The 12,034-nt window shown below is 38.2% G+C and overlaps 1 pseudogene; it reads right to left on the bottom strand.

Moving 5' to 3' along the window:
* Window positions 1-428: 428 nt before the first annotated feature.
* Window positions 429-6,242, bottom strand: LOC121942192 (annotated as a pseudogene).
* Between the last annotated feature and the right edge of the window lie 5,792 nt (window positions 6,243-12,034).

Below are 12,034 nucleotides of genomic sequence, written 5' to 3'. Positions count from 1 at the left end.
TCCCATAAACAAGTCTGTTATATTGTTTTTTTCCGACATTTTTGGCAGTTTCAGAGCATTTCCTCATTGTCAGGAATATAATGATGTTGAAGATACACCAAGTCCTTTTATTTTAAGGTGTGTTTCTGGCCTGAAAAAAGTCTAATTTAATGTCTTTTTCTCCAACAGAATAAAATGAAAACATTTAAATAATACTGAAGAATATAAATCCCTTCATACACAATAAAACTGCAAAGATTACAAGTGCCTAACCTTGGTGTCATCAGAGGCAGCCTCAGAGCCCTCGATGACTTGCAAAATTTGCTAATAAGTAAACTGATTGAACTTGAGATGTACCTGCAGAGATGGTACACTGGATCTACCGTTTGTACAATGCTGCTGAATGTTAGAGGACAAAGTCGGAGGTTGTGTGACTGTTTGAAGCTCCCACCTGCAGCCTGAGTGTCAGCTAAACATTTTCTTAAGCTTAGAGAAGAAGCCTCCCTCTTCCTTCTGCTGCTGTTTGTCCTGTCCCTCCTCTGAGCTGCTGGTGGACTTGGTGCTGCTGCCCCCTCCTGGACACAAACACACACTGAATCAGCTGACAAAGCTATCTGCTCCTGTCTGTCTCATCACTAGACTATTGTGATGTTTTCACTCAATATTGAAGCTGAACTCTGACCTGCAGAAGGCTCGACACCGTTGACTGTCCCCTGAACATCCGTCTCCTCTTCGGCATAACTCAGCAACAGAGAGCGCTGCCTGCGAGTCAACTTTCTGCAGGAAAGAGACCAAAAACACAATTTAATGATGCAGACTGAATCATGTGTGACTGTTACCTTTGGCACTCATAGGACAACAGGAAACAAACAGATTTATTACCACGTTGGTTTTTACATACAGGGACGGGGGAAAAACACTAAAAATACAAAAGTTGTAAAAAAAAATAAAAGATATATAATATGTATATTTCAAAGTGAAAAGAGCTGTATATGTTATATAAATTAAAATGATGGAAAAGATGAAAACATTTGAAAAAAACACTAGACAATTTAGAAATGCACCATAACATGGCCGATAAAGTCATAAATTTTGTAATAATTTAACCTCAAATATTAAATTTATTAATATTAAATGTTTTTTTTAAAATTTACAATAAAAAAGTTTTGATTTAAATTACAAATAGTAATTTAGTTACTGCAATAACTGAAATTGGAACTAGACTAGACTAGGCTCACTGAGCAGTCTGGCAAACATGCATCTCTGCAGCTCTTACTTTGGCACTCTGATCTTGATGTGAACGTAGTGATCTCCATAGCTGTAGCTGTTCATCCTCCGAATGCCTTTCCCCTGCAGCCGGATCACCTGATCAGCCTGACAGCTGGAGGGAATCTGAAAACACAGATGAGTTTGAGACAGAGAACGGACAACAGAAATATCTGATAAAATGATAAATAGAAGTGCCAGTACTTCAAAACTGCAGGTAAGTACAGTAATTGATTAAATTCGCTCTGTTGCTTTACACCTCAGAAAGTAAATTTAAAGGAATCTGGTCCCAATTCAGCATATATATATTTATATATATATATATATATATATATATATATATATATATATATATATATATATATATATATATATGTGTTTATATATGTGTATATGTATATATATATATATATATATATATATATATATATATGTGTGTGTGTATGTATATATATATATATATATATATATACAGTTTTATATATATGTGCTATATATATAAAACTGTGACTCTTCAAAATAAAGAAATATTAGTTTGAGATGTATTCTAGTTAGGAAGAACAGTCTCAAAGTATTTTAACTCTGACAAAAGGCAGCCTTCGTTCTCCCTCACCAATATACTGATGGTTTGATGGAGGCCCTGTGTGCGGTGGCTGTGCCCCCCAGGATGGCCTGAGCTACAGATATAAACACGTCTGAGTGGATGTCCACTCCGTTGCGCCTGAAGACCGGGCTTCTCTGCACCTGCACGCAGACAATTCACATGTAACACATCAAACTACAATATGTTGCTTCATACATCAATAATTAATAAACACTTTAAAAACAAATAATACTCACCCTGAATGTAATGAGGATTTCTCTTGTCCCTACTGACATACGGACAGTCTGACCGTTTTCCACTCCTTAGAGAAAATCACAAAAGATTTAAGTTTTGCCAACATGTGTTTGTAATCATTTAACATTCTGCAAATGCAAGTTAACAGCAGTGAAACCAGGTTTGCATAAATTCACTATTTAACACAAATAACTGATATGTTCATTTGCGGTGCTAAACCCACCAGCAGGTACTGGTACAGTGACCGTCTGCCTCTTCTTGGTCTGTCCTGAACCTCGGCACACTGCGCAGATCGTATTAATAATTGACCCTTCCGCCGCAGCGTCGACAGGTGGTACGCATCATGAAAGGACCTGTGTTCACTGACTCCTGCAGGGGGCGACACACACACTGATATGATATTTGGTGGCGAGGGTTGGCCGCTATTCACAGCTGAACCTGTTCTGGCAGCTAACGGTAGCTTTTTTCCAGTAGTTCACTCTGTAAAAATAAAAATATCATTCCAAAAAAAAAAAAAGGTAGCACATCTCAAGTCCGAAGCATTTGCGAATGCTCTAATAAATTTGTGCCAAAACACATAAGCTTTTGGAAAAAGTGATGTGAACAAAAAAAAATAATTGAAATGTGAGTATTTTCTTCTCCTTGACTTGAAGACTTGAGATGTGCTCCCTTTTTAATTCTTTTTTAAATGAGCTCACTGGATATTTGGTTTGGCACAACTTCTCTCAACTTCTCTCTCTTTAAATACTAAAATAAAAAAATATAAATAAAAAAATAAAATTTCAATATAATATAAAATATAATTTCAGAGTAAAAATAAAGTCCAAACCTCTCGATGTCAAAACTGTTATTCATTTAGAATATTTTGTTAATTATTCAAAACATTTTACACACCACACAAAATAAAACACCTTCCTTTTCCCCTCTCCTCTTCAAATCTCGTCCCTACAACCTGCAGCCTTTCAGTCAGTCTCCAGGGCATCGCGTGCGTCTCAGAGGAAGCACTGTAAACTGCACTGATGTAGTAAAGTAGTAGCGTTTTATTGAGCATCAATTTTGTGTTTTACGCTTGTATTGTTAAAAAAAAAAAAAAAAAAAAAAAAAAAGTAGACTTAAAGCGTAAACACTTGAGGTCGTGGTTACCATCGTGACACACAGCTGAGGTGCGAGCCTGCATGAAGCCGTCTCAGACTGCTGCGTATATTAAAACTAGAGTGTGTGGTTAGAAGTACTGAGTCAGTGGCTGAATTACAGCACAGTGAAGCTGTGTGGTGAAATCCTTAAAACCAAATGATAGAAATGTTAGAACCTGAAGTGAAAGGGTCTGGTTAACTACCCTGCTACCAGCTTTCAGCGTGAAACTCACCATGCCGGTGCCGTTGCAATATTGACAGTGAGACACTTTGGTGCCCGGCTCGTTGCCTTTGCCGTCACACCTCGGGCAGGTGTCGTCAATGTTCACAGTCAGCTCCTTATTCGCACCCTTCGCTGCCTCTGAAAACGTAAGCTCCATCACAAACTGGAAAGACAAAAAGAATTGATGTACTTCATTACAATGAAACCGAGGATTTTCACACATAGATTATCTGTTACATTTAAAGCATGTATATTTAACTATTTCTCAACTTAAATAATGACAAAAAGGTTTAAATAGCAATATAAAAAAGCAGAACAATGTCAGGTATCAAAACATGTTCATGCTACATGATGGGAGTCCTGACCTCGGGTCTTTGTTCAAACATGTTGTGAATGTCTCCGAAGCCCATTCCTCCTGTAAACTCTCCAAAGATCTTCCTGAAGAGCTCCTCGGGGTTTATATTGCTCCCCCCGGCCCTGTAGTACTGCTGGCCTGCTGCCCCAGCACGGCTCGGGTCAAAGCCCGCCGCTCCGTATGTGTCATACTGCTTCCTCTTCACCTCGTCACTCAGCACCTTCGCACAAAAACAACTGAATTTGATACCGCTCGTCATTAATGACTAATTCTCCTGAATTTTTACATCACTGGAAATGGAATTAAATTATCTGACACTTTTATGTGCTTGGTTTTTGTACCTCATAGGCTTCAGCCAGCTTGGCAAACTTCTCTTTGGCCTCTGGGTCATCTGGGTTGGTGTCTGGATGGTATTTCTTTGCCAACTGGCGAGAAACACAAAGAAATATGAAAAAATTAGGTCTGAGAATGAAAAAGCATCAGATTCAAACCTCTTCCTAAAGATTTCCTGACAATCAAGCATCGCAGCTCTGCAGATATTCTCACATCCCATGTTGTACTGACTCTCTTTACTGTTTGTAATAAGACCCTATAAAGAAACTGAAGTAAAGTGTACAACAACAGATTGCAAAAGCGAAGTGTTTCTCTGACCTGGTAGTACGCCTTCTTGATGTCTTTCTGTGTCGCGGTGCGAGAGACACCCAAGACTTCATAGAAGTCCTGCTTGTTTGCCGACCTGCTGCTGGTGTGAAAAGAGCGGCAGGTGATGCCATGAGGACATCTCAAGCCTGCAGAGAAAAGGATCCAGAAAAAGGAGAATTTAATCTACTACTACTGTAGGTTTAGATGCTGATGCAGTACTTCAAAACAAGGAGTTTTTCATGTATAGTCAAAGTAAAAGAATCATTAAAGCTAGCTGTTAAACATCAACATGGTGCACACATCATTAATGAAACGATCATAACATGTCAGCAAAAAAACAGAAAATTGCTTCAAAGTTCCTGCCTGTACACCTATCAGCGGACTACATGTTAATTAAAATGTCTCTCACAAACAATGCTTTTACACTGAAATGTTGCACATTGCTATATACCCAGTGAAGAATCACAGCACACTAAAATTAATCAATTGCTCAAATAATTTACATGTCAACATCATGAAAAATGTACAAAAATGTGCAATTTCTTGACACATCCACAAGTCACTTGTGGAGCTGCAGTGTGCAGAACTTCCTATAGTCCAGCACGTGCCGTACATGTTTTTTTTGGCTGTGCATGAGTACAGTGCTTTTCAAATAATTTATTACAACTGAGTTCTACTCCACTTAACACAACAGCCCTACATGAAAAATGCCTTAAAATTAACGTGAATGTGGCAAGTATCATTTCTTTGTTATTTGAAGTTACTTGTTACTTTGTAGATGTAAACATGTGTATATGTGTATATATATATATATATATATATATACACATATATATATATATATATATATATCTATATTAGGGTTGCAGAATGTAAGCCCTTTCTTTAATCAATTAATCAGTAAAATTAATGATCAAGTACTCAATAAAATCGTTATTTATTTGACAGCATTTCATAGCCTACTATCTATTTATATATATAGAAAGTATAAAGTTATTAGTTCTAGCTACTTGTTAATTTGCAGAGTTAGATAATATAGTCACGTGTATTATTGTGGATTCAGGTAGCAGTACAGTACTATATGAAGTAATTAATTAAAATCAGCCCCGCTTTACCAGCTGCAACACTAGTTATGTACAAGTCATGTACACAAATGCATCAACAAACGGACCATTATGCAAAATGACTACTTTTACTGTTGGTACTTTAAGAACATTTTGTCAGTATTTTTTCTTCTTTAGTAAGATTTTGAATGCAGATCTTTAATTTGTAAATGATTATTTTTACACTGTAGTATTGGTACCATTATTATGCGGGTGCAGTATGGTGGTGATGGTGGTGCGCACTGTCTCTATGTTACATCATACTTGTAGCGATGCTAACTAGCTTTAGAGGACTATGTTAGCCTTTAGCTGGCTGAACTCTCTCATACTGCACATCACAGCGTTTGTACGAGGAGGTTCCTGCACATTTACACACACTGTTGATGATGATGATGATGATGATGATGATGATGATGATGGACAGAGACAGACAGCTGCTGAAGTGAGACACTGTCGTGATGTTATGCTAACAGTTAGCTGTCTCACCTGTCAGTCCTCTCAATGTCACGACATTTCCGTGAGACCAGGCGCTCGAGCTGACCGCCGTCCCTCCCCGGTGTGTCTGCGGCACCGCGGCCGAACAGACGGCTGCATGTCCGGCGGAGAGAGTCAGAAAACCGGCCGCTGCGGTGGGCAGAAGAAACGGATGCTGATAACCAGCGTGTGGTGAGCCGGGCAGCGGAGGACGCCATTTTCGCGTCACTACCGGTGTCAGAGGGTCGGCGGCAGTCTGCGCATGTGCGGATAGACGTTACGAGAGAACTTAGGGACTGTTCGTTATTTATGAGGGGGGTAATCCAAAAAGGGAGGCATGTCATTGTCATGTTTTTTATTATTATTATTATTATTATTATTATTATTATTATTATTATTATTATTATTATTATTATTATTATATCATTATGGTTTAGGAGAGGAATATTCAACTTTAAATGAGTGTATTATTTGTGTTTTATCAGAGTTTTAAAGAAAACATACCTTCCAAACATAATTTACAGTTCTGAAAATGATAAGTGGTGTAATTTTGCTGATTTTTTTTTTTCTAACTCATCAGCAGGATGGGGTTCAGGGGGTAAAAACCCAAAACATCCATCTAACCCCTTGGGGCCTGCTTTAATATTACACACACTTGTATTGCTCTGTGCACAAAATGCGCTAATCAAAATCAAGCTTTAAAAAAAAAATATTATGCATTAATATTATTTTCTACTTTCACTGAGTTGATTTTTGTAACCAGCCATCAGTCCTATTCATGATCATCAAATATTCATTAATTTTAAGAATTTTAACCCTTTAAATGCCAGGTTTTTGTCATGATGCCACTATGTTTTAAGCTCGAAAAAAAACACAAAAATGAATAATTATTAATATAATATTGTTTATAATATTAGATATTTATAGTTATTTTGTGTCTCTTTGGGGTCATTTTGTGTCTGTTTATAGTTCATTTGTGTCTCTCTGGGGTCATATTATGTCATTCTTTGTCTATTTTGTCTCTTTGTTGTCATTTTGTGTCCCCTTGCAGTTTCCTTGCATTTCTGTGTCATCATTTAAATTCTCTTTCTGGGTGATAAGTTACTTCTTAATTTTAGAGACATTTTGCAGGCGGAGGCCTGGGCGGCTCCCTAATACTTTTAACCCCTGGACCTGTGGCTCTGCTCAGTAAAGTAACCATAGATTACCATCATCCTTATTAAATATGCTTTGAGAAGAATTACATTGAAATTTAACCATATCTTATAAAACAGACTTCCGTACATGCAGTATGTGTTTTTGGTATCACCTTCCTTACTGATGCACTGTAGAAACACTAGATGGCGCCACAGAGCTCTAAATGACATGAGGTGCAGTTTATTACACTAAATCAAGTTCTGAAACTCACTTGTTGGATGAATGCTTATAGATCCCACGGTTTTCAGACACAGCAGACGTCAGTCTCTGATCTAACCATCTGACAACTATGGTGGGACATTGACCTTTGTGTCCTATAGGGTTAAGGTTCAAAGGTCACTGAGAGGGTGGTGGGGAAGGAACAATGTTCCCCTGCATCAGTCATGTTTTGCAGAGCCTCATTATTGAACATTTCTTTTTAAAATGACAGAATGTGCCTTTTTCTTTCCACAAATTAATAATTTCCTCAGTCACACTGGCTTTAAGTTCATGCTCAAATGTGTAAGTATAGAGTATGATCTTACAGAGTGTCAGAGTTATGAGGTTTGATTTCTTGACGGTATAAAGACATATAATACAAGAAATACAAGAAGATCAAGACTTTGTCTCGAGTTATGCAAGTGTTTTTTTCAGTGGTGAACATGTTGAATGGATGTCAGTGTGTGTGACCTGATGAAAGAAAAGCTCGCGCTCCCTTGCAGCTTCCCCTCCTTCTTCCCCGCCATCTCTCTCTCATTCCCCGCCATCTCCAAGGCGATCCTGCAAAACAGCATCCCAACTGTGTGTGTCTGTGTGGAATGTATTACCAGAGGACGCTGATATTTGCCACTCAGTGATGTAAATATCACTGTGACCAACGATTCTTATCTCACAAAAAAAATTATCCTGACGTCTTAACATGAACACAGGCTGGTTAATGCTCAGATATGTGATGACGTGTGTGCGTGTGAACGTTGAAAGGCCAGATATGCTGAGTGATGGGTTTATGTTCACACACTTTGGGTATATTTGATCATATGTGAGTGAAATGTTTTGAGCTTTTTATCCTCTGGTCATTCTTTGCTTTTTAATCTCTCTGGCTATGAAGTCGGAGGGTTTAAGGTCAAGTCATCAGATCAGTGGGAGGTGGGGCAGCGGTGTCAATCTTCACTCAACTGCTTATACCACTCCACCTCTACACACACACACACACACACACACACACACACACACACACACACACACACACACACACACACACACACACACACACACACACACACACACACACATGCTATCATTTTGTCATCAAGTGCCTGGTTCAAAGCAGCAGTGCTGGTTGGGAGGTTGGGAGTGCTGGCTGCCTGTGGTTGTAATTAGTGTGTTGGGGTTATGAGTGATGGTAATAGAGCTCCATATATCAGCCTCACTGTCAGACACCGGCACGACCGCCTCATACCTCAGGCCAAAACACACACATGGAGCTACACAACACGACTGACCCAGATTGCTCCTGTGACACTCAAACAAACTTGTGAGGAAAATGTTTTGCAGCAAAAGCCACACGTGCCAAAATCTGCAAAATCTGATGTCAACATTGCTAATCCCAACTGCAAAGTGCATTACATTTATATTTATACAGTGTCCTCCGAGAATTATCGATTCTGATTGGCTGGCAGCCGTGGATTAACTTTAAGTAAACACACAGTATAACCACACATCTATGACAAAGATGTTTGTTTATCATCCTGGATGAAACTCTAAAGACAGCAGTTAAAATAAAGAGCTTTCAATCACCTGGTCCTTTTTTCTTTATTTTGGAGAGGAATAATTCGGCTCCTGGTAAAAATATTCTGAGCAATTTTTTGGAAGCAGGAGAAGTTTCAGCTGGTAGCAATCTGCAGTCCTTACGACGAGATGACAATTAATCTCCCTAAATCTTAAGGACACCTTTTACGAGCATTTCAATTTCGGAAACCTGAGAAAATTTGTTTTATTTCTTTTAAAAACATGGTGAAAACTGAATGAACAACTTGGCAAAAAATGTCCCAATAAAGGCAAAAAAAAATACAGGGTGACCAAAAAAAAAGACCTTAAAAGTATTATCAAAAATAGTGGAAAAATTACCAGAAAAAATATTAGACTTTTTTTCTCTCTTTTTTTTTTTTTTTTTTTTTTTTTTTTTTGCAATTTAAGGGCCTTTTTCTGTGTTTTTTATTTTATTATTATTATTATTATTATTATTATTATTATCATTTATTTATTTATTTTTCAAATAATTCTTTACTTATTTTCAGGTTATTTTATTGTCACCTGTTACTTATTTTTTCTTTGTGTTCTTGTTTCTGAAAGAAATCGAGCCAGTTTGCTCAGGTTTTAATGGGATAAAGCAAAAGTGAACTTTGGTCTTATATTTGCCAGCAGAACAGAAAAACAAGTCCAAATCTGCTCATGTTCTCTGTCTGCTGGATGTGTAAATAGGTAACTGTTTGCTAACATGTTCGCCATATCAACTTTATTAAGTGATAATATGCCAATGCTGTGTCTACAACTTGTTGCACTGCCGCCATGTGGCCAGAAAATCATCTAATGTAGGTTTAAATAATGCAGCATGTGCAATAATATTCCTATAGCTGTTTAGAGAAAATAGAAAATGCAGTGGAGAAAGAGCAACAGAGCTTGGTCTAAAAGACTGAATGTTACACTGAATTTTTTCAAAAAGGTGATGTGCACAGAAGCAAAATCAAGAGGGGATAAAATGGAGACTTGAGCTTGAACGAAATAACAAAGGGAGACATTGAAATTTGGAAAGTGACAAACAATAATCACTATTTTAAAGGACGAAAGCTCTGATTACATCTCAAAATCAGTAAAATATCATGCACAAATTCTTTAAATGGTTTGCAGCCCCCTTCTGCACCACTGCTTTCAACAGAGGTCATTCTCAGTACCCAGAGTGCTCGAGCAGACGCACACACAGGAGCGCAGAGAGATACTATGAGACCATTCAGCGATTCAGTGGCACAATCTGTAACCATAACAGCCCCATCATCTCCATAACAGAGGGGAGTGCGGAGCGTCATGCCGGACACAGTTTGACTTCTGCTCGCCCTCTCTTGTTGTTGATGCACTCTGTGCCCTCCAGCCGTATCAGCAGCTGTGTGTTTGTCAAAGATGAATGTGAGACGTTCAGTCTCCTCTGGCTGTGAGAACGTTTTTGTCGTAATGATCTGGACGCACGCAAGCCACATCAGCAGAGAGCGCTAACTGATGATGCTGAAAAGGTTAATATGTGTTCTCTCTGTCTGCATCTCTGTGATGGTTATTCATGATGTGAAAATGTCAGTGACTATGAGGGAGAGGATGAGAGACCACGGGGGGAGGGCAATCTCATGATTCCCACCTGTTTAGTCAAAACAACCAGCAGGAGACAGGAGGGGTGCAGGGGAACGTTAGCAGTCTTGAATTGTTTTAACCCTTTGATATCACACACGCTCGTATCGTTCTGAACACAAAGTGTGTGTTTCAAAATCAAGCTTTAAAAAATATTATACGTTAATATTATTTTCTAATTTCATTGAATTATTTTTTTTAAGCACCATCAGTCCTGATAATAAATATCAAATATTCCCTAATTTTCAGAATTTTAACCCTTTATGAAAAAAAAGAATGAATGAAAAATTAATTATTTTCACTACACTACAGGGAGAGTAGGGTTTTTTTTTTAAGTTATTAAAAACACAGCCTGGGATACATCAGTGATTTGCAGCGATATTGATTGTGACAGTGCACCTTGTGAAAATAGCATGTATTTCCTCCATAGCTGAGCTGAATTATCTGCCAAGGTCTTTTCCTCTCCAAAATAAATGGACCAGGTGATTAAAACTGGAAAAAACACTGAATAAAGCAGTTTCATTTGACAAATCAATGTTTTTTTAAATTGCTTTATGCTGTTTGGCATGTCACAGACAGTGGCAAGTGCAGCAACTGCTCACCTTTTTTCTCTTAAGATCCGGACGTCCAGGAGGTTTATTGTCAGGAGGTTTTTAGCAGGAGCCAAATTATCCGTAGAGATCCTTTCTTCTCCAAAATAAATGGACCTGGTGATTAAAACCAGTGAAAACACTGAATAAAGCAGTAACATGTTTAAAAAAAGAGTGTTTACCAATGCTCTTGTTGCAGAGGAGTTGCAAACAAGGTCAATGAGAAAATGCAAAAAGGGGAAAGGACTTTCTGAAACCAGTATTTGGTTTGTCCATTCGGAGCTACTGTAGAAACATGCCAATGAAATCTGGCGATCTGGATAGACGAGGACTCGCTTCCAGTGAAGATATAAGCTGCTCAGTCTAAAGTAATGAAAACAAAACAATTTTTATTTCCATGTGATCATACACTAAAGAAAATAAACTTTATTAAACTTTTATTAAATTTGCGCTGACACATCCCCTAAATCCAGCACAGTGGACCTTTAGCTCTGTTTTTGCCTCCACCAGCTTCCGAGAAAAACATCTGAAATCTAATGGTTGGATGAGATATTGTATCCTCCTAACCTCATGTAGGTGGTCCCCTACCTCATTAGATAACTTGTCCACTAATATGAGTCCAGTGTCCCTCCGGGACAACTTGGATTACACTCTCCTGTTCCGGCTCGTTGTCTTTCCCTTAATCACATCATTTTCATCTGGCTGTCTAAGCCAAGCAAAAAATGCCAATCAACCAGTGATGATGACCTCATGTGTTGAATCATAACATCAGATTGCAGGACGTGAGGAACCCAAGCATGAGAAAGCAAACACACTGTGAAAAATTGGAGCTTAAATGCATGGCTCTGGGTTTATGTTTTGT

Source organism: Plectropomus leopardus, chromosome 4, assembly GCF_008729295.1.
Source record: "Plectropomus leopardus isolate mb chromosome 4, YSFRI_Pleo_2.0, whole genome shotgun sequence".
In the NCBI taxonomy this organism is placed as follows: domain Eukaryota; kingdom Metazoa; phylum Chordata; class Actinopteri; order Perciformes; family Serranidae; genus Plectropomus; species Plectropomus leopardus.
Note: the sequence above shows the minus strand (reverse complement) of the source record. Positions and strands in the feature narration are given on the sequence as shown.